Here is a 25010-nt window from a genome sequence, read left to right as displayed (position 1 = left end):
GGCACCTAGGGAAACCAACCAAACCTGTGCATGTCTGAAAACTAGAGACCTAGGGGAATCCAGGATGGGGTGACTTGTGGGGCTCTGACCAGGTTCTGTTACCCAGAATCCTTTGCAGACCTCAAAATTTGGCTAAAAAAACACATTTTCCTCACATTTTGGTGACAGAAAGTTCTGGAATCTGAGAGGAGCCACAAATTTCCTTCAACCCCGCATTTCCCCAAGTCTCCCAATAAAAATGGTACCTCACTTGTGTGGGTAGACCTAGTGCTAGTGACAGGAAATGCCCCAAAACACAACATGGACACATCACATTTTACCTAAGAAAACAGACCTGTTTTTTGCAAAGTGACTAGCTGTAGATTTTGGCCTCTAGCTCAGCCGACACCTATGGAAACCTAACAAACCTGTGCATTTTTGAAAACTAGACACCTAGGGGAATCTAAGATCGGGTGACTTGTGGGGCTCTCACCAGGTTCTGTTACCCAGAATCCTTTGCAAACCTCACAATTTGGCAAAAAACACTTTTTCCTCACATTTCGGTGATAGAAAGTTCTGGAATCTGAGAGGAGCCACAAATTTCCTTACACCCCACATTCCCCCAAGTCTCCCAATAAAAATGGTACCTCACTTGTGTGAGTAGGCCTAGTGCTAGCAACAGGAAATGCCCCAGAACACAACATGGACACATCACATTTTCCCAAAGAAAACAGACCTGTTTTTTGGGAAGTGACTAGCTGTAGATTTTGGCCTCTAGCTCAGCCGACACCTAGGGAAACCTAACAAACCTGTGCATTTTTGAAAACTAGAGACCTAGGGGAATCCAAGATGGGGTGACTTATGGGGCTCTCCCAGGTTCTGTTACCCAGAATCCTTTGCAAACCTCAAAATGTGGCAAAAAAACACTTTTTCCTCACATTTCGGTGACAGAAAGTTCTGGAATCTGAGAGAAGCCTCAAATTTCCTTCCACCCAGCGTTCCCCCAAGTCTCTTGATAAAAATGGTACCTCACTTGTGTGGGTAGGTGTAGTGCTCGTGACAGGAAGTGTTCCAAAACCCAACATGGACACATCACATTTTCCCAAAGAAAACAGACCTGTTTTTTGCAAAGTGACTAGCTGTAGATTTTGGCCTCTAGCTCAGCCGACACCTATGGAAACCTACCGAACCTGTGCATTTTGTAAAACTAGACACCTAGGGGAATCTAAGATGGGGTGACTTGTGGGGCTCTCACCAGGTTCTGTTACCCAGAATCCTTTGCAAACCTCACAATTTGGCAAAAAAACACTTTTTCCTCACATTTCGGTGATAGAAAGGTCTGGAATCTGAGAGGAGCCACAAATTTCCTTACACCTCACATTCCCCCAAGTCTCCCAATAAAAATGGTACCTCACTTGTGTGAGTAGGCCTAGTGCTAGCAACAGGAAATGCCCCAGAACACAACATGGACACATCACATTTTCCCAAAGAAAACAGACCTGTTTTTTGGGAAGTGACTAGCTGTAGATTTTGGCCTCTAGCTCAGCCGACACCTAGGGAAACCTAACAAACCTGTGCATTTTTGAAAACTAGAGACCTAGGGGAATCCAAGATGGGGTGACTTATGGGGCTTTCACCAGGTTCTGTTACCCTGAATCCTTTGCAAACCTCAAAATGTGTCAAAAAAACACTTTTTCCTCACATTTCGGTGACAGAAAGTTCTGGAATCTGAGAGAAGCCTCAAATTTCCTTCCACCCATCATTTCCCCAAGTCTCCTGATAAAAATGGTACGTCACTTGTGTGGGTAGGTGTAGTGCTCGTGACAGGAAGTGTTCCAAAACACAACATGGACACATCACATTTTCCCAAAGAAAACAGACCTGTTTTTTGCAAAGTGACTAGCTGTAGATTTTGGCCTCTAGCTCAGCCGACACCTAGTGAAACCTACCAAACCTGTGCATTTTTGAAAACTAGACACCTAGGGGAATCCAAGATGGGGTGACTTGTAGGTCTCTCACCAGGTTCTGTTACCCAGAATCCTTTGCAAACCTCATAATTTGGCCAAAAAAAAAACCTTTTTCCTCACATTTCGGTGACAGAAAGTTCTGGAATCTGAGAGGAGCCGCAAATTTCCTGCCACCCAGCGTTCCCCCAAGTCTCCCGATAAAAATGATACCTCACTTGTGTGGGTAGGCCTAGCGCCCGCGACAGGAAATGCCCCAAAACGCAACGTGGACACATCACATTTTTTGAAAGAACACAGAGGTGTTTTTTGCAAAGTGTCTACCTGTAGATTTTGGCCTCTAGCTCAGCCGGCACCTAGGGAAACCAACCAAACCTGTGCATGTCTGAAAACTAGAGACCTAGGGGAATCCAAGATGGGGTGACTTGTGGGGCTCTGACCAGGTTCTGTTACCCAGAATCCTTTGCAAACCTCAAAATTTGGCTAAAAAAACACATTTTCCTCACATTTTGGTGACAGAAAGTTCTGGAATCTGAGAGGAGCCACAAATTTCCTTCAACCCCACATTTCCCCAAGTCTCCCAATAAAAATGGTACCTCACTTGTGTGGGTAGACCTAGTGCTAGCGACAGGAAATGCCCCAAAACACAACATGGACACATCACATTTTACCTAAGAAAACAGACCTGTTTTTTGCAAAGTGACTAGCTGTAGATTTTGGCCTCTAGCTCAGCCGACACCTATGGAAACCTAACAAACCTGTGCATTTTTGAAAACTAGACACCTAGGGGAATCTAAGATCGGGTGACTTGTGGGGCTCTCACCAGGTTCTGTTACCCAGAATCCTTTGCAAACCTCACAATTTGGCAAAAAAACACTTTTTCCTCACATTTCGGTGATAGAAAGTTCTGGAATCTGAGAGGAGCCACAAATTTCCTTACACCCCACATTCCCCCAAGTCTCCCAATAAAAATGGTACCTCACTTGTGTGAGTAGGCCTAGTGCTAGCAACAGGAAATGCCCCAGAACACAACATGGACACATCACATTTTCCCAAAGAAAACAGACCTGTTTTTTGGGAAGTGACTAGCTGTAGATTTTGGCCTCTAGCTCAGCCGACACCTAGAGAAACCTAACAAACCTGTGCATTTTTGAAAACTAGAGACCTAGGGGAATCCAAGATGGGGTGACTTATGGGGCTCTCCCAGGTTCTGTTACCCAGAATCCTTTGCAAACCTCAAAATGTGGCAAAAAAACACTTTTTCCTCACATTTCGGTGACAGAAAGTTCTGGAATCTTAGAGAAGCCTCAAATTTCCTTCCACCCAGCGTTCCCCCAAGTCTCTTGATAAAAATGGTACCTCACTTGTGTGGGTAGGTGTAGTGCTCGTGACAGGAAGTGTTCCAAAACCCAACATGGACACATCACATTTTCCCAAAGAAAACAGACCTGTTTTTTGCAAAGTGACAAGCTGTAGATTTTGGCCTCTAGCTCAGCCGACACCTATGGAAACCTACCAAACCTGTGCATTTTGTAAAACTAGACACCTAGGGGAATCTAAGATGGGGTGACTTGTGGGGCTCTCACCAGGTTCTGTTACCCAGAATCCTTTGCAAACCTCACAATTTGGAAAAAAAACACTTTTTCCTCACATTTCGGTGATAGAAAGTTCTGGAATCTGAGAGGAGCCACAAATTTCCTTACACCCCACATTCCCCCAAGTCTCCCAATAAAAATTATACCTCACTTGTGTGAGTAGGCCTAGTGCTAGCAACAGGAAATGCCCCAGAACACAACATGGACACATCACATTTTCCCAAAGAAAACAGACCTGTTTTTTGGGAAGTGACTAGCTGTAGATTTTGGCCTCTAGCTCAGCCGACACCTAGGGAAACCTAACAAACCTGTGCATTTCTGAAAACTAGAGACCTAGGGGAATCCAAGATGGGGTGACTTATGGGGCTTTCACCAGGTTCTGTTACCCAGAATCCTTTGCAAACCTCAAAATGTGGCAAAAAAACACTTTTTCCTCACATTTCGGTGACAGAAAGTTCTGGAATCTGAGAGAAGCCTCAAATTTTCTTCCACCCATCATTTCCCCAAGTCTCCTGATAAAAATGGTACCTCACTTGTGTGGGTAGGTGTAGTGCTCGTGACAGGAAGTGTTCCAAAACACAACATGGACACATCACATTTTCCCAAAGAATACAGAGCCGTTTTTTGCAAAGTGACTAGCTGTAGATTTTGGCGTCTAGCTCAGCCGACACCTAGTGAAACCTACCAAACCTGTGCATTTTTGAAAACTAGACACCTAGGGGAATCCAAGATGGGGTGACTTGTAGGTCTCTCACCAGGTTCTGTTACCCAGAATCCTTTGCAAACCTCATAATTTGGCAAAAAAAAAAACCTTTTTCCTCACATTTCGGTGACAGAAAGTTCTGGAATCTGAGAGGAGCCGCAAATTTCCTGCCACCCAGCGTTCCCCCAAGTCTCCCGATAAAAATGATACCTCACTTGTGTGGGTAGGCCTAGCGCCCGCGACAGGAAATGCCCCAAAACGCAACGTGGACACATCACATTTTTTGAAAGAACACAGAGGTGTTTTTTGCAAAGTGCCTACCGGTAGATTTTGGCCTCTAGCTCAGCCGGCACCTAGGGAAACCAACCAAACCTGTGCATGTCTGAAAACTAGAGACCTAGGGGAATCCAAGATGGGGTGACTTGTGGGGCTCTGACCAGGTTCTGTTACCCAGAATCCTTTGCAAACCTCAAAATTTGGCTAAAAAAACACATTTTCCTCACAGTTTGGTGACAGAAAGTTCTGGAATCTGAGAGGAGCCACAAATTTCCTTCCAGCCCGCATTTCCCCAAGTCTCCCAATAAAAATGGTACCTCACTTGTGTGGGTAGACCTAGTGCTAGCGACAGGAAATGCCCCAAAACACAACATGGACACATCACATTTTACCTAAGAAAACAGACCTGTTTTTTGCAAAGTGACTAGCTGTAGATTTTGGCCTCTAGCTCAGCCGACACCTATGGAAACCTAACAAACCTGTGCATTTTTGAAAACTAGACACCTAGGGGAATCTAAGATCGGGTGACTTGTGGGGCTCTCACCAGGTTCTGTTACCCAGAATCCTTTGCAAACCTCACAATTTGGCAAAAAAACACGTTTTCCTCACATTTCGGTGATAGAAAGTTCTGGAATCTGAGAGGAGCCACAAATTTCCTTCCACCCCACATTCCCCCAAGTCTCCCAATAAAAATGGTACCTCACTTGTGTGAGTAGGCCTAGTGCTAGCAACAGGAAATGCCCCAGAACACAACATGGACACATCACATTTTCCCAAAGAAAACAGACCTGTTTTTTGGCAAGTGACTAGCTGTAGATTTTGGCCTCTAGCTCAGCCGACACCTAGGGAAACCTAACAAACCTGTGCATTTTTGAAAACTAGAGACCTAGGGGAATCCAAGATGGGGTGACCTATGGGGCTCTCCCAGGTTCTGTTACCCAGAATCCTTTGCAAACCTCAAAATGTGGCAAAAAAACACTTTTTCCTCACATTTCGGTGACAGAAAGTTCTGGAATCTGAGAGAAGCCTCAAATGTCCTTCCACCCAGCGTTCCCCCAAGTCTCTTGATAAAAATGGTACCTCACTTGTGTGGGTAGGTGTAGTGCTCGTGACAGGAAGTGTTCCAAAACCCAACATGGACACATCACATTTTCCCAAAGAAAACAGACCTGTTTTTTGCAAAGTGACTAACTGTAGATTTTGGCCTCTAGCTCAGCCGACACCTAGTGAAACCTACCAAACCTGTGCATTTTTGAAAACTAGACACCTAGGGGAATCCAAGATGGGGTGACTTGTAGGTCTCTCACCAGGTTCTGTTACCCAGAATCCTTTGCAAACCTCAAAATTTGGCTAAAAAAACACATTTTCCTCACATTTTGGTGACAGAAAGTTCTGGAATCTCAGAGGAGCCACAAATTTCCTTCCACCCCGCATTTCCCCAAGTCTCCCAATAAAAATGGTACCTCACTTGTGTGGGTAGACCTAGTGCTAGCGACAGGAAATGCCCCAAAACACAACATGGACACATCACATTTTACCTAAGAAAACAGACCTGTTTTTTGCAAAGTGACTAGCTGTAGATTTTGGCCTCTAGCTTAGCCGACACCTATGGAAACCTAACAAACCTGTGCATTTTTGAAAACTAGACACCTAGGGGAATCTAAGATCGGGTGACTTGTGGGGCTCTCACCAGGTTCTGTTACCCAGAATCCTTTGCAAACCTCCCAATTTGGCAAAAAAACACTTTTTCCTCACATTTCGGTGATAGAAAGTTCTGGAATCTGAGAGGAGCCACAAATTTCCTTCCACCCCACATTCCCCCAAGTCTCCCAATAAAAATGGTACCTCACTTGTGTGAGTAGGCCTAGTGCTAGCAACAGGAAATGCCCCAGAACACAACATGGACACATCACATTTTCCCAAAGAAAACAGACCTGTTTTTTGGGAAGTGACTAGCTGTAGATTTTGGCCTCTAGCTCAGCCGACACCTAGGGAAATCTAACAAACCTGGTCATTTTTGAAAACTAGAGACCTAGGGGAATCCAAGATGGGGTGACCTATGGGGCTCTCCCAGGTTCTGTTACCCAGAATCCTTTGCAAACCTCAAAATGTGGCAAAAAAACACTTTTTCCTCACATTTCGGTGACAGAAAGTTCTGGAATCTGAGAGAAGCCTCAAATTTCCTTCCACCCAGCGTTCCCCCAAGTCTCTTGATAAAAATGGTACCTCACTTGTGTGGGTAGGTGTAGTGCTCGTGACAGGAAGTGTTCCAAAACCCAACATGAACACATCACATTTTCCCAAAGAAAACAGACCTGTTTTTTGCAAAGTGACTAACTGTAGATTTTGGCCTCTAGCTCAGCCGACACCTAGTGAAACCTACCAAACCTGTGCATTTTTGAAAACTAGACACCTAGGGGAATCCAAGATGGGGTGACTTGTAGGTCTCTCACCAGGTTCTGTTACCCAGAATCCTTTGCAAACCTCAAAATTTGGCTAAAAAAACACATTTTCCTCACATTTTGGTGACAGAAAGTTCTGGAATCTCAGAGGAGCCACAAATTTCCTTCCACCCCGCATTTCCCCAAGTTTCCCAATAAAAATGGTACCTCACTTGTGTGGGTAGACCTAGTGCTAGCGACAGGAAATGCCCCAAAACACAACATGGACACATCACATTTTACCTAAGAAAACAGACCTGTTTTTTGCAAAGTGACTAGCTGTAGATTTTGGCCTCTAGCTCAGCCGACACCTATGGAAACCTAACAAACCTGTGCATTTTTGAAAACTAGACACCTAGGGGAATCTAAGATCGGGTGACTTGTGGGGCTCTCACCAGGTTCTGTTACCCAGAATCCTTTGCAAACCTCATAATTTGGCAAAAAAAAAAACCTTTTTCCTCACATTTCGGTGACAGAAAGTTCTGGAATCTGAGAGGATCTGCAAATTTCCTGCCACCCAGCGTTCCCCCAAGTCTCCCGATAAAAATGGTACCTCACTTGTGTGGGTAGGTGTAGTGCTCGTGACAGGAAGTGTTCCAAAACCCAACATGGACACATCACATTTTCCCAAAGAAAACAGACCTGTTTTTTGCAAAGTGACTAGCTGTAGATTTTGGCCTCTAGCTCAGCCGACACCTAGTGAAACCTACCAAACCTGTGCATTTTTGAAAACTAGACACCTAGGGGAATCCAAGATGGGGTGACTTGTAGGTCTCTCACCAGGTTCTGTTACCCAGAATCCTTTGCAAACCTCAAAATTTGGCTAAAAAAACACATTTTCCTCACATTTTGGTGACAGAAAGTTCTGGAATCTCAGAGGAGCCACAAATTTCCTTCCACCCCGCATTTCCCCAAGTCTCCCAATAAAAATGGTACCTCACTTGTGTGGGTAGACCTAGTGCTAGCGACAGGAAATGCCCCAAAACACAACATGGACACATCACATTTTACCTAAGAAAACAGACCTGTTTTTTGCAAAGTGACTAGCTGTAGATTTTGGCCTCTAGCTTAGCCGACACCTATGGAAACCTAACAAACCTGTGCATTTTTGAAAACTAGACACCTAGGGGAATCTAAGATCGGGTGACTTGTGGGGCTCTCACCAGGTTCTGTTACCCAGAATCCTTTGCAAACCTCCCAATTTGGCAAAAAAACACTTTTTCCTCACATTTCGGTGATAGAAAGTTCTGGAATCTGAGAGGAGCCACAAATTTCCTTCCACCCCACATTCCCCCAAGTCTCCCAATAAAAATGGTACCTCACTTGTGTGAGTAGGCCTAGTGCTAGCAACAGGAAATGCCCCAGAACACAACATGGACACATCACATTTTCCCAAAGAAAACAGACCTGTTTTTTGGGAAGTGACTAGCTGTAGATTTTGGCCTCTAGCTCAGCCGACACCTAGGGAAATCTAACAAACCTGGTCATTTTTGAAAACTAGAGACCTAGGGGAATCCAAGATGGGGTGACCTATGGGGCTCTCCCAGGTTCTGTTACCCAGAATCCTTTGCAAACCTCAAAATGTGGCAAAAAAACACTTTTTCCTCACATTTCGGTGACAGAAAGTTCTGGAATCTGAGAGAAGCCTCAAATTTCCTTCCACCCAGCGTTCCCCCAAGTCTCTTGATAAAAATGGTACCTCACTTGTGTGGGTAGGTGTAGTGCTCGTGACAGGAAGTGTTCCAAAACCCAACATGAACACATCACATTTTCCCAAAGAAAACAGACCTGTTTTTTGCAAAGTGACTAACTGTAGATTTTGGCCTCTAGCTCAGCCGACACCTAGTGAAACCTACCAAACCTGTGCATTTTTGAAAACTAGACACCTAGGGGAATCCAAGATGGGGTGACTTGTAGGTCTCTCACCAGGTTCTGTTACCCAGAATCCTTTGCAAACCTCAAAATTTGGCTAAAAAAACACATTTTCCTCACATTTTGGTGACAGAAAGTTCTGGAATCTCAGAGGAGCCACAAATTTCCTTCCACCCCGCATTTCCCCAAGTTTCCCAATAAAAATGGTACCTCACTTGTGTGGGTAGACCTAGTGCTAGCGACAGGAAATGCCCCAAAACACAACATGGACACATCACATTTTACCTAAGAAAACAGACCTGTTTTTTGCAAAGTGACTAGCTGTAGATTTTGGCCTCTAGCTCAGCCGACACCTATGGAAACCTAACAAACCTGTGCATTTTTGAAAACTAGACACCTAGGGGAATCTAAGATCGGGTGACTTGTGGGGCTCTCACCAGGTTCTGTTACCCAGAATCCTTTGCAAACCTCATAATTTGGCAAAAAAAAAAACCTTTTTCCTCACATTTCGGTGACAGAAAGTTCTGGAATCTGAGAGGATCTGCAAATTTCCTGCCACCCAGCGTTCCCCCAAGTCTCCCGATAAAAATGGTACCTCACTTGTGTGGGTAGGTGTAGTGCTCGTGACAGGAAGTGTTCCAAAACCCAACATGGACACATCACATTTTCCCAAAGAAAACAGACCTGTTTTTTGCAAAGTGACTAGCTGTAGATTTTGGCCTCTAGCTCAGCCGACACCTAGTGAAACCTACCAAACCTGTGCATTTTTGAAAACTAGACACCTAGGGGAATCCAAGATGGGGTGACTTGTAGGTCTCTCACCAGGTTCTGTTACCCAGAATCCTTTGCAAACCTCAAAATTTGGCTAAAAAAACACATTTTCCTCACATTTTGGTGACAGAAAGTTCTGGAATCTCAGAGGAGCCACAAATTTCCTTCCACCCCGCATTTCCCCAAGTCTCCCAATAAAAATGGTACCTCACTTGTGTGGGTAGACCTAGTGCTAGCGACAGGAAATGCCCCAAAACACAACATGGACACATCACATTTTACCTAAGAAAACAGACCTGTTTTTTGCAAAGTGACTAGCTGTAGATTTTGGCCTCTAGCTCAGCCGACACCTATGGAAACCTAACAAACCTGTGCATTTTTGAAAACTAGACACCTAGGGGAATCTAAGATCGGGTGACTTGTGGGGCTCTCACCAGGTTCTGTTACCCAGAATCCATTGCAAACCTCACAATTTGGCAAAAAAACACTTTTTCCTCACATTTCGGTGATAGAAAGTTCTGGAATCTGAGAGGAGCCACAAATTTCCTTCCACCCCACATTCCCCCAAGTCTCCCAATAAAAATGGTACCTCACTTGTGTGAGTAGGCCTAGTGCTAGCAACAGGAAATGCCCCAGAACACAACATGGACACATCACATTTTCCCAAAGAAAACAGACCTGTTTTTTGGGAAGTGACTAGCTGTAGATTTTGGCCTCTAGCTCAGCCGACACCTAGGGAAACCTAACAAACCTGTGCATTTTTGAAAACTAGAGACCTAGGGGAATCCAAGATGGGGTGACTTATGGGGCTCTCCCAGGTTCTGTTACCCAGAATCCTTTGCAAACCTCAAAATGTGGCAAAAAAACACTTTTTCCTCACATTTCGGTGACAGAAAGTTCTGGAATCTGAGAGAAGCCTCAAATTTCCTTCCACCCAGCGTTCCCCCAAGTCTCTTGATAAAAATGGTACCTCACTTGTGTGGGTAGGTGTAGTGCTCGTGACAGGAAGTGTTCCAAAACCCAACATGGACACATCACATTTTCCCAAAGAAAACAGACCTGTTTTTTGCAAAGTGACTAGCTGTAGATTTTGGCCTCTAGCTCAGCCGACACCTAGTGAAACCTACCAAACCTGTGCATTTTTTAAAACAAGACACCTAGGGGAATCCAAGATGGGGTGACTTGTAGGTCTCTCACCAGGTTCTGTTACCCAGAATCCTTTGCAAACCTCAAAATTTGGCTAAAAAACCACATTTTCCTCACATTTTGGTGACAGAAAGTTCTGGAATCTGAGAGGAGCCACAAATTTCCTTCCACCCAGCGTTCCCCCAAGTCTCCCGATAAAAATGATACCTCACTTGTGTGGGTAGACCTAGTGCTAGCGACAGGAAATGCCCCAAAACACAACATGGACACATCACATTTTACCTAAGAAAACAGACCTGTTTTTTGCAAAGTGACTAGCTGTAGATTTTGGCCTCTAGCTCAGCCGACACCTATGGAAACCTAACAAACCTGTGCATTTTTGAAAACTAGACACCTAGGGGAATCTAAGATCGGGTGACTTGTGGGGCTCTCACCAGGTTCTGTTACCCAGAATCCTTTGCAAACCTCATAATTTGGCAAAAAAAAAAACCTTTTTCCTCACATTTCGGTGACAGAAAGTTCTGGAATCTGAGAGGATCTGCAAATTTCCTGCCACCCAGCGTTCCCCCAAGTCTCCCGATAAAAATGGTACCTCACTTGTGTGGGTAGGTGTAGTGCTCGTGACAGGAAGTGTTCCAAAACCCAACATGGACACATCACATTTTCCCAAAGAAAACAGACCTGTTTTTTGCAAAGTGACTAGCTGTAGATTTTGGCCTCTAGCTCAGCCGACACCTAGTGAAACCTACCAAACCTGTGCATTTTTTAAAACAAGACACCTAGGGGAATCCAAGATGGGGTGACTTGTAGGTCTCTCACCAGGTTCTGTTACCCAGAATCCTTTGCAAACCTCAAAATTTGGCTAAAAAACCACATTTTCCTCACATTTTGGTGACAGAAAGTTCTGGAATCTGAGAGGAGCCACAAATTTCCTTCCACCCAGCGTTCCCCCAAGTCTCCCGATAAAAATGATACCTCACTTGTGTGGGTAGGCCAGGTGCCTGCAACAGATTAAGGCCAAAAACTTGTAGAGATAGAGGGGATAGCACAGCGAGTTGATAAGGACATATTCTTCTTTTATACATCTTTAGGCTGACTCTGCTTTGGGGACCCACACAAGTGAGGTGTCATTTTACTTGGGAGACTGAGGGGAACGCTGGGGAGTAGGAATTTTGTGCTGGAGCGGTGATCGTACAAACGAAAGTCAGGAAAATATGCTTTTTTAAGCAAATTTTGAGGTTTGCAGAGGCGTCTGGATAAGAAAATGTTGGGGGATCCATGCAAGCCACATCTCCCTGCACTCCTTGGGGTGTCTAGTTTAATAAAAGGTCTGGGTTTGGTAGATTTCCCTAGATGAAGGCCGCACCCAGGACCAAAAACATAGGTGGCCCCTCCCCCCCAAACACAGGTAGTTTTGTAATATATCATTTTGATGTGTCCACATACGTCTGTGATGTGCCAAACACTAAAATTGTGAAAAGAAACGCACTTAGGTTATGTGAAAAAGACCCCTCACCCACCAACCAAGTTGGTGGCATGCTTCATCATCGGGGTCCCACCTGAGACACCTAGCGTGTCTCAAGTGTGCTGCGACGCCTGATTACAGCGGAGAAGGTTTTGTCATTTGTACCACACATACTGGTTGGATTTGGCACGAGGGTCAGTGATGGTTCAGTAGATCAAATTTTATTGACAAGAGATTACACAAAAGTGAAATGCACTGGTAATAACTGAAAGGCCAAAAAACTGAACCAGTGACTCACAGCTCGTGAGCTGTAAAGCCATGGCAAGGCTCCAACCGCTTTACAGTCCATTCACACACCTTTCATACATGACATGCACAAGAACATTCACGCCGCCAGCCACGGGCCCAGCACATTACAACACTTGCATCGACAGACAGCGCCAGTCAAGGGCCCATCACTTTCATACGCCCACATGCCGGATACAGCAATCACACCAGCTGACGAGTGTGTGGACTGGCATTTGGCTGGCACTGCTAGCCAAGCGCCACCCCACCCACACCGCCAGCCAAGCGCCACCCCACGCACACCGCCATCACTTTTTTGTTTGTTTATAAACAACAAAGAAACCACTAACTAATTATAAAATAAGTACAAAACTACAAACACAAAAGCTCTAACTAAATACATGACAGTGATGCCAACCGTGAATCTCAACATATGAAAATATAAAATAGACAGTTTACGCTCACGGTATTTCCCAAACGTTTTTCCTTGTGTGTAACTTCTAAAACAGCTGGGCACACACAGCCCAGGCTTTGAAGGGCATTCGGGGCGGTACATCCAGCTCTCCCTCCGGATTAATCTCCAGGCACATACTCTACATTTCTTTGTGGGCAAGTCTTTTTTGGGAGTGGGAGGAATGCGATCTGGAAAGTGCCGATCTTTCAATCTAGCCACATCCTCCACCACTTCTACTCTAGGAACTCTTGCTTGTTCCACCACAATAAGGCTTTCTATCACTGACTCCTGAAATTTAACAAATGTCATCCTTGACTCAGGTGAACAATCCTTGAATACAATAAAAGAATTAAAAGTTGCCAAATGAAATAAATGTAGGGCCAACTTTTTATACCACACGTAAGACTTACGAAGAGCAGTGTAAGGTTCCAACCTCTGATCTACTCTATCAACACCACCCATGTGCCTATTGTAGTCCAAAATGCACGCAGGTTGGCTCACTTCCGCAACCTGACCCCAAACAGTCACAGGGGAAGTACTCTCATCATGGATGGTAGTCAGCATATACACATCCCTCCTGTCTGAAAATTCCAGAGCTAGCAGCTCATTATTCCGCAAGACACTGCACTGTCCCCTCTCAAGTTTTTTACAGACAAGCTCCCTTGGATAGCCTTTCCGGTTAGAACGGATTGTGCCACAAGCAACAGTGTCCACTCTAAACAACTCCTTGAACATCTGCATTCCAGTGTAGAAATTATCTACATACAAATGGTGACCTTTGTTAAACAGTCATCTACCAAGTTCCCACACAATTTTTTCTCTAACTCCAAAAGTGGCCGGACAACCAGGAGGGTCAATACTGGAATCCCTACCAGTGTAGACCCGGAAATTATACACATATCCTGTACTGCTTTCTGACAGCATATACAATTTAATCCCATACCGTGCCCTCTTACTAGGAATGTACTGCTTAAAAACTAAACGCCCCTTGAAAAGGAACAAAGACTCATCCACACTTATCTCTTTGCCTGGAACATAGACCACTGAAAACCAATCTACAAAATGATCAAGGACAGGCCTAATCTTAAAAAGACGGTCACAATCAGGGTGATCTCGTGGCAAGGCTAAAGCATTGTCTACAAAATGCAGCATACGAAGAAGAAGCAAATAGCAATTACGTGTCATAGTTGCAGGAAATATAGCCGTTGCCATCAAGGGACTAGTAGACCAATAAGAAGCCAGTGACGGCTTCCTGATCAACCCCATCAAAAAAGTCAAACCTAAAAACGTTTTCATCTCTTCCAGCTATGTGGGAACCCACTGAGTAGCTCTAGACTGAGGCTTAAGTCTGGCAGCGTTGTCCCTCAGATATTGCTCTGCATACAAATTAGTCTGCTCCACAATCTTTTCAAAAAATACATCGCCCATAAACAAGTGAAAGAAATGGACAGGCAAAAAGTTTTCCGTAATGACTCTACACCCTGAGAGACCAGTAAATGCAGGTAACTGTGGCTGCTCCATGTTTGGGGAAATCCAGGTGTCAGGTCTTCTAATGGGAAACCCTTCAGCCCCAGGCTGCTGCACTCTTGGCACATCAATGTCCTCCTCTACAACAGGCCCTTCATCTGCACTGAGAGTAGCTTCCTCATCAGAAGAATACTCTCGGACAGAAAACTCACTGCCAGAATCTCTCACTTCCTCCTCTGCCTCAGATGCAGAGTCAGTCTCGTAATCATGGTCTGAAGACGACTCAAAGAGCATGCCAACAACCTGCTGAGCGGTCACTCTGAGGCTAGCCATGATCCTCACTAACAACAAATGGATTGCCAGCAACAACTAGCACTAAAATAAGTAATAAACAAAGTGTAGCTTTATCACAAAGAGTTATGTACTAAAAAACTATACCACTCACTTGCCCAAGCAACTACTCTGCACAGACACAGCAATCACCAATGATATCCCACTAAAAAGAAAAAAGAAAAAAGCTAATTAGACATATGACAACACAAATATCATTTTGCTCAAATCTAAGGACAATTTCACACACAATACTGCATTTAGTACAACACCTACAAACATGTCATTCATGCATGTCAACAATACTCCTTAGGAGTAGATTGCTTTCACTTACCTAAAACATGCAACTATGCAAACCGCAGGACAACTACTGCCAAAACCGCAAGGATCCACAGCAAAGGAAGCAAAAGCTTTGAACTAGAAGAAAAAGAAGAAATAAATTGTTATAATCACAAATACAAATACTTCGCCAGGTGACAAACACCCCACCACCAAGAACTTAGAAATTGTCCCTGGTACCTAAGTGGATTCTGCCCCCCTTGTGGGCTGAAGGGCGTAAAAAAAATTGGCCGATCTGCCCCCAAGGGGGGCAGAAATGGGAAACAGCTCTGTGCCCCCTTTAGGGGGCGACCCTTCCCAAAGGGGGCACCCCCAGCACAAAACAAAAAAAGGGGAAAAAAAAAAAACCTGGCGTATTGGTGGTTTCTGCCCTTCTTGGGGGCAGATGGGCCTACAAAAATAGGGGCAGGGATGGCCAATACGAACTTTCCCCACTTTGGGGGGGCGACCCTTACCCAAGGGGTGCCCCCAAACACACACCACACACACACACACCACACAATCCCTGGCGCCTAGTGTGCTTCGACCCCCCCGGGGGACAGATCGTCCAAAAACATGGCTGATCTGCCCTCGGGGGGGCCCAAACAGAAAAAAAAAATAGCCCCCCAGGGGGGCGACCCTTGCCCAAGGGGTCACCCCCAAAATAAATATATAAAAGTAAATCCCTGGTGTCTAGTGGGTTTTGCCCCCCCTGGGGGCAGATCAGCCGAAAAATCGGCCGATCTGCCCCCGGGGTGGGGGGGCGAAATACTAAATAAAATAGCCCCCCAGGGGAGTGACCCTTGCCCAAGGGGTCGCCCCCAAAATAAACTTCTATAACAAAATCCCTGGTGTCTAGTGGATTTCATCACCCCCGGGGGCAGATCGGCTGAAAAATCGGTGATCTGCCCCGGGGGGGGGGGGGGGGGGGGTGGCAAAATGCTAAATAAAATAGCCCCCCAGGTAGGCGACCCTTGCCCAAGGGGTCGCCACTAAAATAAACATTCAAAACAAAATCCCTGGTGTCTAGTAGATTTCACCCCCCCCCCCCCCCCCCTTGGGGGCAGATCGGCCAAAAAATCGGCGATCTGCCCCCGGGGGGGTGGGGGGGGTGAAATACTAAATAAAATAACCCCCCAGGGAGGCGACCCTTGCCCAAGGGGTCGCCCCCAAAATAAACATACAAAAAAAATCCCTGGTGTCTAATGGAGATTCCTGCCCTGCCCGCGATCGTGGAGCAGGAATCCAGTGAAAACAGGCACAGGGGGAAAGGAAAAACCCTTTCCTTTCCCCCGTGTCTGTTCACCCCCCCCCAAAACCCCCAAAAAGGGAAGGACTTACCAAAGGAAGTCCTCTTCCCTCGACGCGCTGGAAGCAAATGGCTTCCAGCGTGTCCCGGCAATACTTGATGACGTCGGCGCGCTGTACACGTGCTGACGTCATCAGATTGCCAGGGGGGGTCGGGGGTGGAAGGGAAAAGGCTTCCCCTTCCATCCCTGCCTTGGGGGGGTTGGTGGGGTTCCCGGGTGTAGGACGAGGTGACCTCATCCAAGGCACCCTAGGGGTTAAGTGAGCAGGAGCTTGGAGCGATGCAGCATTCAGATTGAGTTCGTCTGGAACACTAATTCAAGGTCTGCCCTGTAGGAGGAATTTGACTGCAAAATAAAAGACAAGACTATTTTATTACTCAGAAAAGCTGAAAAATAGAAATTGGTCTGTTCAAAGTACTTTAATTTTATTTTTAGGAAGAGTTTATTTTTTTATAACTTGGAAACTTATCAAATTGTAACACCTCCACCAATTATTTTACCTGTGAGTGAGTATACTTCAATAGAGTGGGAGGAATGGATAAGACTTTTTGAAAATTATCCTGAAGTTATAGATGGTTTAAGATATCCTCCATCTACATAAAAAGCATTATTATTCAATGTGTTGGGAAAGGAGGGACAACATGTGTTTACATTTTTGCCAAAGGTAATGGGGGCTAATAGAAAATCCTTATACAGAAGCTTAAAGAAAACTGGAGAAGTACTATTGTAAATGAGTTAATATAGTGATTTAAAGACATACATTTTATACTTTACCACAAAGAGAGAAGGAGCGTGTTGACCAAATGATAACAAGACTGCCCCAAAATTACATTTGATTGCTAACTCTCAATGACGGATCAGATGAGCCGAGATCAATTGATAGTTCAAATCAAATAGTAAAAATAAAAAAAAAATGCGAGAAAGGTTGTGGGCAGCAAGAAATCTCATGTTACAAGACACGATAGCCATACTGACGATTGTTGAAGAATCTGATATGTGTATGAAAGAAATGCAACAATTGGATTCTAAGAAGGATGAAAGAGTTAATGTAGTAATTAAGATAGAAAAGTACTGCAAATGTGGACAATAAAGGCAAACAAAAAGTCGAAGCAAAGCAAAATATGGATAAAACTAAAGTAAGGTTCAACAGCGAGGGTACAAAAAGTTCAATGGATGTTATAGATGGGGTAGTATGGGACATGCAGAAGATTTCAGAGGGTGCTTTGTATGGGATAAAGAATGTAGAAAGTGTGGAAAGAAAAGGACACCTGGCAAGAGTATGTAAGAATTTAGCTAAAAACAAGGCAGCATTTGTAGAGGAAGAAGAAACTGGTGCACAAAATATTATACTTTGCATTGAGAATGAGGAAAGTGTGAAACTACAGAGACCTAGACCTATGTTCGCATTCAACGGGGTGCAAGTGGAGTTAATAGTTGATCCTAGATCAATGTATACAATAATTCCTAAGAATTTATTTGAGAACTGGCCTGATACAAAACTTCAGTGTAAATACATTCAACCTAAGGGGCATAGTGGTGAAAACATTCATATTGAAAGTTGGGCGGAGTCAAATTTTGAGTTTAAAGGAAGAAGAGCGATAGGAAAAATGTGTGTGTCACAGGAAGGTCCAGCTATTTTAGGATGGTTACAGAAACATGATTTACATGTGGTCATAGATCCCAGTGGTCATAGATCCCAGGTCCATAAAACAAGTATTGTTTGGGCAAAATGTTGAGGGATTAGAGGCGATATTGGAAAAAATGTCCCATGTGTTTAAGAACAAACTTGGGAGACTTAAAAGGTATGTGCATGAAATAAAAGTATAGGAAGATGCAAAACCTGTGAGACTTGGAGTGAGAAAAATTCTAATTGCCATTCGTGGAGAAGTGAGGGAAATGTTGAAAGACATGCAGAGGGAAAGTGTCATTGAACTGGTGGAAGTGTCTGAGTGGCTTTCTCCAGTAATGATCACAAAGAAGGCGGATGGCAAATTGAGATTTTGTGTGCATTTTCGATCATTAAATCAGAGTATCAGTTTACCTTTACCTCAGATATCAGAAATGGCTCTAAAGATTAAAAATGCAACATTTTTCACCAAACTTGACTTAAAGTCAACATTCCATCAAATATATCTACACCCTAGTTCGAAGAAATATACTGCGTTTATTACCATGGATGGTGTGTTTCAGTTTAGAAGACTTCCTTTTGGACTGGCATCAGCTACCAGTGTGTTTCAGTGTATGATGAACAAATTGGTGATGTACCAAACATTCACTTTTCTCAGGGTGACATTATGATTACATGAGTTTCTGAACAAGATCGCAACAAAACTTTGGTGAACGTACTAAACGTATTGAGTGATGCTGGTTTAATTTCAAGGAAAGAGAAATGCTATTTTTTATTGCAAGAAATGGATTACTTACATTATACCATTTCAGAACATGGCATCAAACAGAAAGACTACTCCCACTGGAAAGGATCAATTAAGATCATTCATGGGCTTAATAGAGATATATGCAAAGTGTGTTGATGATTTTGCTGACAAAACAGAACCTTTAGGATCATTTTTAAGTAAAGGCAAATAGTTTGAGTGGGGAGGGAAACAAAAGAAAGTATTTGAAATAATCAAGGATGAGATAGTAAATTCAGAGATCTTAGCTCTGTTTGAACCAAAGAACAAAACTTTCCTAACAGTTGGTGCAAGTGCACATAGTATTTGGGCAGTTTTATCGCAAATAAAAGATGGTGAAGAAAAACCTGTAGCGTTTGCTTTCCAAACCCTTAGCAAGAGAGAACAAAATTACACAGTAATTGAAATGGAGGCCTTGGCTGCAGTGTGATGAGTTGAACATTTTGTTACCTACTTATGTATTGAGAACAAACCATAAACCATTGGTAAGAATATTGAGTCAAACATCTTCTTCAAGATTTAAGTTTACAAAAGTAGAATATGTAGCAGGTTAGAAAAAATTAGCAAGCAGACTGTTTCTCTACTAGATGGAGAAGAAGAAAATATAAATGAAGAAAAAATTAATTGTGTGGTAGCAAATGTAGATGATGCGTTGGAAGGAGGTTTTGCTTCCATTACCAAAGAAGAATGGGAGAAAGCAGCACTACATGACAATGTTTTTAAAGACTAAGGGCCTCATCACGACTTTGGTGGTCCTAAAATTGGACTACCAAAGCCGTGGGGAGGATGCCACCGTCACAGCGGTGGCATCCTCTAGAGCGTATTACAATGTTCCAGCTGGGCTGACCAGCTGGAACTTTGTAATACGCGCTCCCATCAGGCTGACCGGCGGGAACAGTGCTATGGTATTGGCCTCAGCTCGGGAGCCGAGGCCAATATCACAGCACACAGAACCGTCAGTGTAGGAAAGTCCTCCTTTTTGTCCTGGTCTCCCCCAGACGTTTTGGACAGATACTGGTGGTTACTGACTCTTGGCTGTGCCCTGGGTACTGCTAACCAATCCCAGGGTCAGTGCACTTTGTGAAGTGGATATGCAAATGAAGTTAATTATAATTGGCAGGATCAACCTACCTATAAGTCCCTAGTATAGGGTAGGGCATGTAGATTTAGGGACCCCAGCATAGGTAGTGCACCCATGGCTGCACTGCTGAGGTGCCCTGTGTCATTTTAAAGTTAGGCCTGCCTTGCTGGCTGCTTTTAAACTAAATTTGCATGCACATTTCGACTTTGGAATTAAACGTAATTCCAAAGTCTTAAACTATCTTATTTTTACATATAAGTCACCCCTAGGGTGTGCCCTAAGTGCAGCTTGCGCTGGGTGCTATGTAACCATAAGTAGGGACCATATAAAAAGTGTTTTATAAACCCTGGTGAGGAAAAATAGCCAAATGTGTTTTTCCCTCATTGTAGTGAATGAGATCCATAGGCTAAAATGGGGAGACTTTTTATTTATTTTAATTAATAAAGTCACAAAAGGAGCTAGGTATGTCAAGTTTGGTATCAAACTTATTGTTATAATAAATAAGGCAACTTCCTATTATTGAATGTAATCTAAGTAGTTCAGGGAAAGAGTTTTAGAACTCTCCCAGAAAGTTGCTAATTTCAGCTCTGTAGTGCCCTTCTCTGATTGGCCAGCTTCTGGCAGCCTGGCCAGGCTGCCTTGATGAGGTGTGAAGTGTCCTGGGCTGAAGACAAAGACTGTGCCTGGGGGAGAAGATCTGCCTCAGCAGATGGTGAAAACAGGATTGGGAGAGAGCAGCCAAACTGGTCTTCAAAGGAGGGAAGGACTTTTGGAGCAGGTCAGGACCTGCCTCATTTCCTGCAAACAAAGACAACCAGGTACCCTCTTGATTAGATTAGGAGAGGGCAGGAATGGGTGGGCTAAGGATATTTAGCCACACCAGTAGGTGGAATCAGTCAGACCTAACCTCCAAAATGTAGTTTCTGCCATTTAGCATTTTTTAAAGAATGTTGCTCCCTGGGATTGATTTGTGACACATTTTCCAAGAAGTGATCATCCAAGAGGGTGGTGGCCTGCTGTGATTGGAGACGTGCCCCCCTGCTTTTCACCCCAGGAGCAAGGATAAATATGGTAGAGCTGCACCCACACCTCAGACCTCTGCTGGAAGAAGATACTGGGGAAGGTGGACTGCCCTGATGGACCCTTGGCCTGCACCTGGACACCGCACTCACAAGGACTGCACCAGCAGCACACTTTGGGCTTCAACAAGAAAATAACTTTGTCTTGCTTCTGTAACTCCAAGAGTGGACTCCCTGTGAGCTACAGGTACAGAGGAGTTTTCCAGAGTCCCCTGCATTAAGTCCTGCAAGAAGAGCCCAGTTGACCAGTGTCCAGTGGCCTTTTGAGGATTCCGACCATGTGCATTCTAGGAATTGTAGTCCCAAATCCCAAGGAGCAATTCAGTGCTTCTGGAACCTTCGACCAAGTTGTGAAAACAACTCCGTACGTTGAAGAGGTGCATTGTGGGGTTTGTAGTCCCACGCCCCAAGAGGCAAACCAGTGCCTTTGAACCCTTGGCTGGTGCTGTGGACCACTTTCCTGTATCAAGAAACACTTCTGAAAGCATGTGTAACAATGTTACACCATGGGTGACCTCAACTCTGGACTTTGTCCCTGTCCAGTGTGACCTTTTTTTAACCCTTTGAGCGCTAGTTGCTACTAAGTGCTAGAATTACTTTTAATCTTTATAAATTCATATCTTTGGATCCCCTTATCCAATTTTATTTGTTTTGGTGTCAAATTAAAGATAAAACATATTTCCTATTTTTATAAACTGGTTGTAGCTTTTTCAACTGTTTGCTGTGTTTTATTTTATTACTGTTTTGTGATATTTAAATGCTTTACACGTAAGCCTTGTTGCTCGTTGCCAAGCTTCCAAGGGTTGAGCTTGGGTTAATTTAGTGAGACCTGAGTGGACCTAGTGAGGGGTTAGAGGCCTACTGGTACATATAGGCACCTACCTGCCCTTACCAATAATCCACTTTCCAGCACTCGGAATGCACACTGTCTGCAAAACAGACTTTTCATGCGTTTAGAAAATATTTTAAAATATTTCAAAATATATCAGCAGGAAAGCACAAATGAAGTACATTTTTTAATTGTGATGGAAACAAAGATTTTAATAGTGTCAAAACAAATCAAGTCACTTGGTGATGTGCAAATTATAAATATTTGCTGAAATCCAATTTCCACACATTATCCTTTGTGGGCTGTACAGTGTTATCGGTATACCTGCATGTCATTGCATATTTTGTGGCCATTTCAATTAAAAAATGTCTTATCTGTAAAAGACAGTTTGATACCACAGCATGCTTTAGTAGTATTTTAGCATACTCCCAAATGCACCACTGGCTATAAACTGCACCTTCTCAGTGGAAATAGCTCATTTGCTATACTTGTTTTTTTGTGTGAAATGCCTGGATTGTTCACAATCACTAGGAGGACATCAGTGATATAATAAAGATGGCAGCAGCCCCACTGATAATTATGCTGCACGAAAATGATCTTGCAGGCTAAGAGGTTGAATAATGATTTCTAGTTGTCTGTCAACAACACAGTCACAGCAATGGAGCACGTTTGCTTCGTGAGGTCCCACATGCCAGTGGAATAAAGGAGATCCAGTGACAAGTGTAAGTACCTCATCAAGCCTCATTGATTTACACCGAGTGCTCAGTTTCAATAACAGTACGTATAATTATCTCAACTATGAATCCTGTTGGCAGCTGAGCGATGAGCATCCTGTCCCTTTTCAAGGACTTTTTCACAGGAACAAAATAAAAGCCGAAGCGCTCTAAATTATGTGAACTGTGCCTTTCCAGAGTGACGTACATTTCAAAAAGAGTTCAGCCAGTTTGAGCCTATACTTTTAATTGCATGAGAGTTGTTAACTGTCTACTGAGCTCTCTGATATCCAGATTCACTTAAACAACTGGGCTTGTAGTACATTAAATGCCCTGCAGCAGGGTCTGACAGGCCTTTAGGGCATTTTGACATTTCTAGAAAGCCTAGTATGAGAGGGACAGTGCATGTGCTGTTTTTTGTCTGATGTATTTACTTGCAGTTGCCAGTAGGTAGTTAAAGTTAAAACCTAGTTTCCATAGGAAGAACCTTTTTTGTTTTGCCAATAACTCTGATGCCGTTTGACAAATTCTCACGAAACTTACCGAACGAGGATGCCACTCACTTCAGCTGCTGTTTTGAAAGATACGGGGTGAGGGCCGATAAAAAAGGGGGTCCCAAAATAATTTTTCTCCATACAATTTCCGTAGGGTTTTCTAGACACGACTACAGCCCGAACCGCTGCGCTGAATTACACCAAATTTGGCAGATAGCTAGCTTTTGGTCTAAAAAGCACCCTTTTTGTTATGTGGTGTAAAAGTTGCAATCACCATTTTGTTTATTGGCTCAGTGCATGGGGGAATAAAAGTGAAAAGAGAGATAGGGGGTCAGAATAGATGTATCCCAACCCCATAGGACAGAGCGATGGGTTCTTGAGGGAGCCCCTCATGGGCAAAAGAATTGCTCCAGAGTTTTTTCTTTTGGCCAATCCAAGGAACTGTGGATCGACTGTGGGGCTCAGCATGACCTCCAATGTAAGTCTGCAGTGGGTCCGTGGATCTGGAGGCCAATGAAAAAAAGAAAAATACACACACTCACTTAACCAACCCGGCATGGGGTTAGCAGCATGCAGGGGGTTGACTGCAGGGCCTAGAAAAAGGCCAGGCCGTATGACCTACCTCCTGCTGCACACAGCTGAAGGCCATGCAAAGCCAAAAGGCTGTGTGCAGCATGGGACTTGATGCATGTGGGGGTTTGGCTGCAGCCCAGGCCCTGCGGCCAACACACCCCTGCGCGCGGCTGAAGGCCGTTAGGGGTGTGGGGTTGGCAGCACTTGGGGGGCTTGTACGTAGGCCGGAGGTTCTGCATGAAAGCAGCCTGGGAGGTTGGCCGCAGGCCAGGCCCTGAGACCAACCCCGCTGTGTTAAAACAACAATAGAAATTCACTGAAAAAAAAATAAAGGTTAGAGGGATGTTATAGTTGGTTCAGAATTTACATGCAAAAAAACACTGAAATTTAGCTGTTAGAGTTATTTTAAGTAACTATACATAGTGCCCTAAAGGTAATCATAACTTGTGCATTTGCCATGCACAGCTAATTACCTCACATAATACATAATTTATGCCATCATTGATATTATTGCTGTATGCCATTGATATTATCACCGCAACATTTGCAATAAAATTATTGATGAGAAAACTTCTCATGGCGAGAGCACAAGGTGAAGCTTCAGTGGTATTTGACACGGCATTAACCAGAGACATGAGGAAAAGTTCAGAGACTTCTAGTTGCACCGCAGCACGGAATCCTGACGGCACAAGCACAGACTTTTCTCCCTGAAGCTATACAATGGTACTCCTGTGTTAGTCCAGATGACAACTATGAACTAAGCCTTGAGGATGACCTCTCAAAAAGATGTCCCCAACATTGTAGAGGTTGGAAGGCTTCAATGATTTAAAGCGTGAGAGAGGTGGAGAGACTTTTTCCCTAACCCAAAAAAAGAAGGTGACAACAAGTACTGGGAGGTTATAAACAAAATACTCTTTGGAAATTGGACCCCTCTTTGACTGTTTCCCCCCCTCAAAGCAAACGTTTTAGATTTTATTGAACTTTCCCTAACCCTGAATTTATTGTACATGGGTAGCTTCTTGATTTATCTTCCTTGATGACAAAAAATACAAACTTTATATATGCTCCTCTAACTTCTTTCTGTTTGCACTCTTTGACTGTCACCAAAAAACTTTAAATGTACTGTTTTAATTGTTGTTTTTATCACTATTGTGTGAATATCTGTTTACATTGGAGGGTTTTTTGTGTTCACTATAAGCAAGATTCAAAGATATCTGAAAAAAATGTATAATTGCACACATGATTTATCAGCTGTTTTGTGTAGTGACAAAATAAATAATCAATAGCCAATGGCAGTCTCTGTGTTTTATTATTCACTGTGATCCCTCTCCATTCAGGCTTTACAGGATCAAACCTCTCTCCCCTGTATGTGTCTTCTGTTTAAAAAGCATAGTTTCGTGGGCCTTTTAAACACCCTCAGGAGGTTGAAAAGATTACACAATGCAGAGTGACTT

The sequence above is a fragment of the Pleurodeles waltl genome, chromosome 8, assembly GCF_031143425.1.
Source record: "Pleurodeles waltl isolate 20211129_DDA chromosome 8, aPleWal1.hap1.20221129, whole genome shotgun sequence".
Classification (NCBI taxonomy): Eukaryota; Metazoa; Chordata; class Amphibia; order Caudata; family Salamandridae; genus Pleurodeles; species Pleurodeles waltl.
This window is presented reverse-complemented; position numbering follows the sequence as displayed.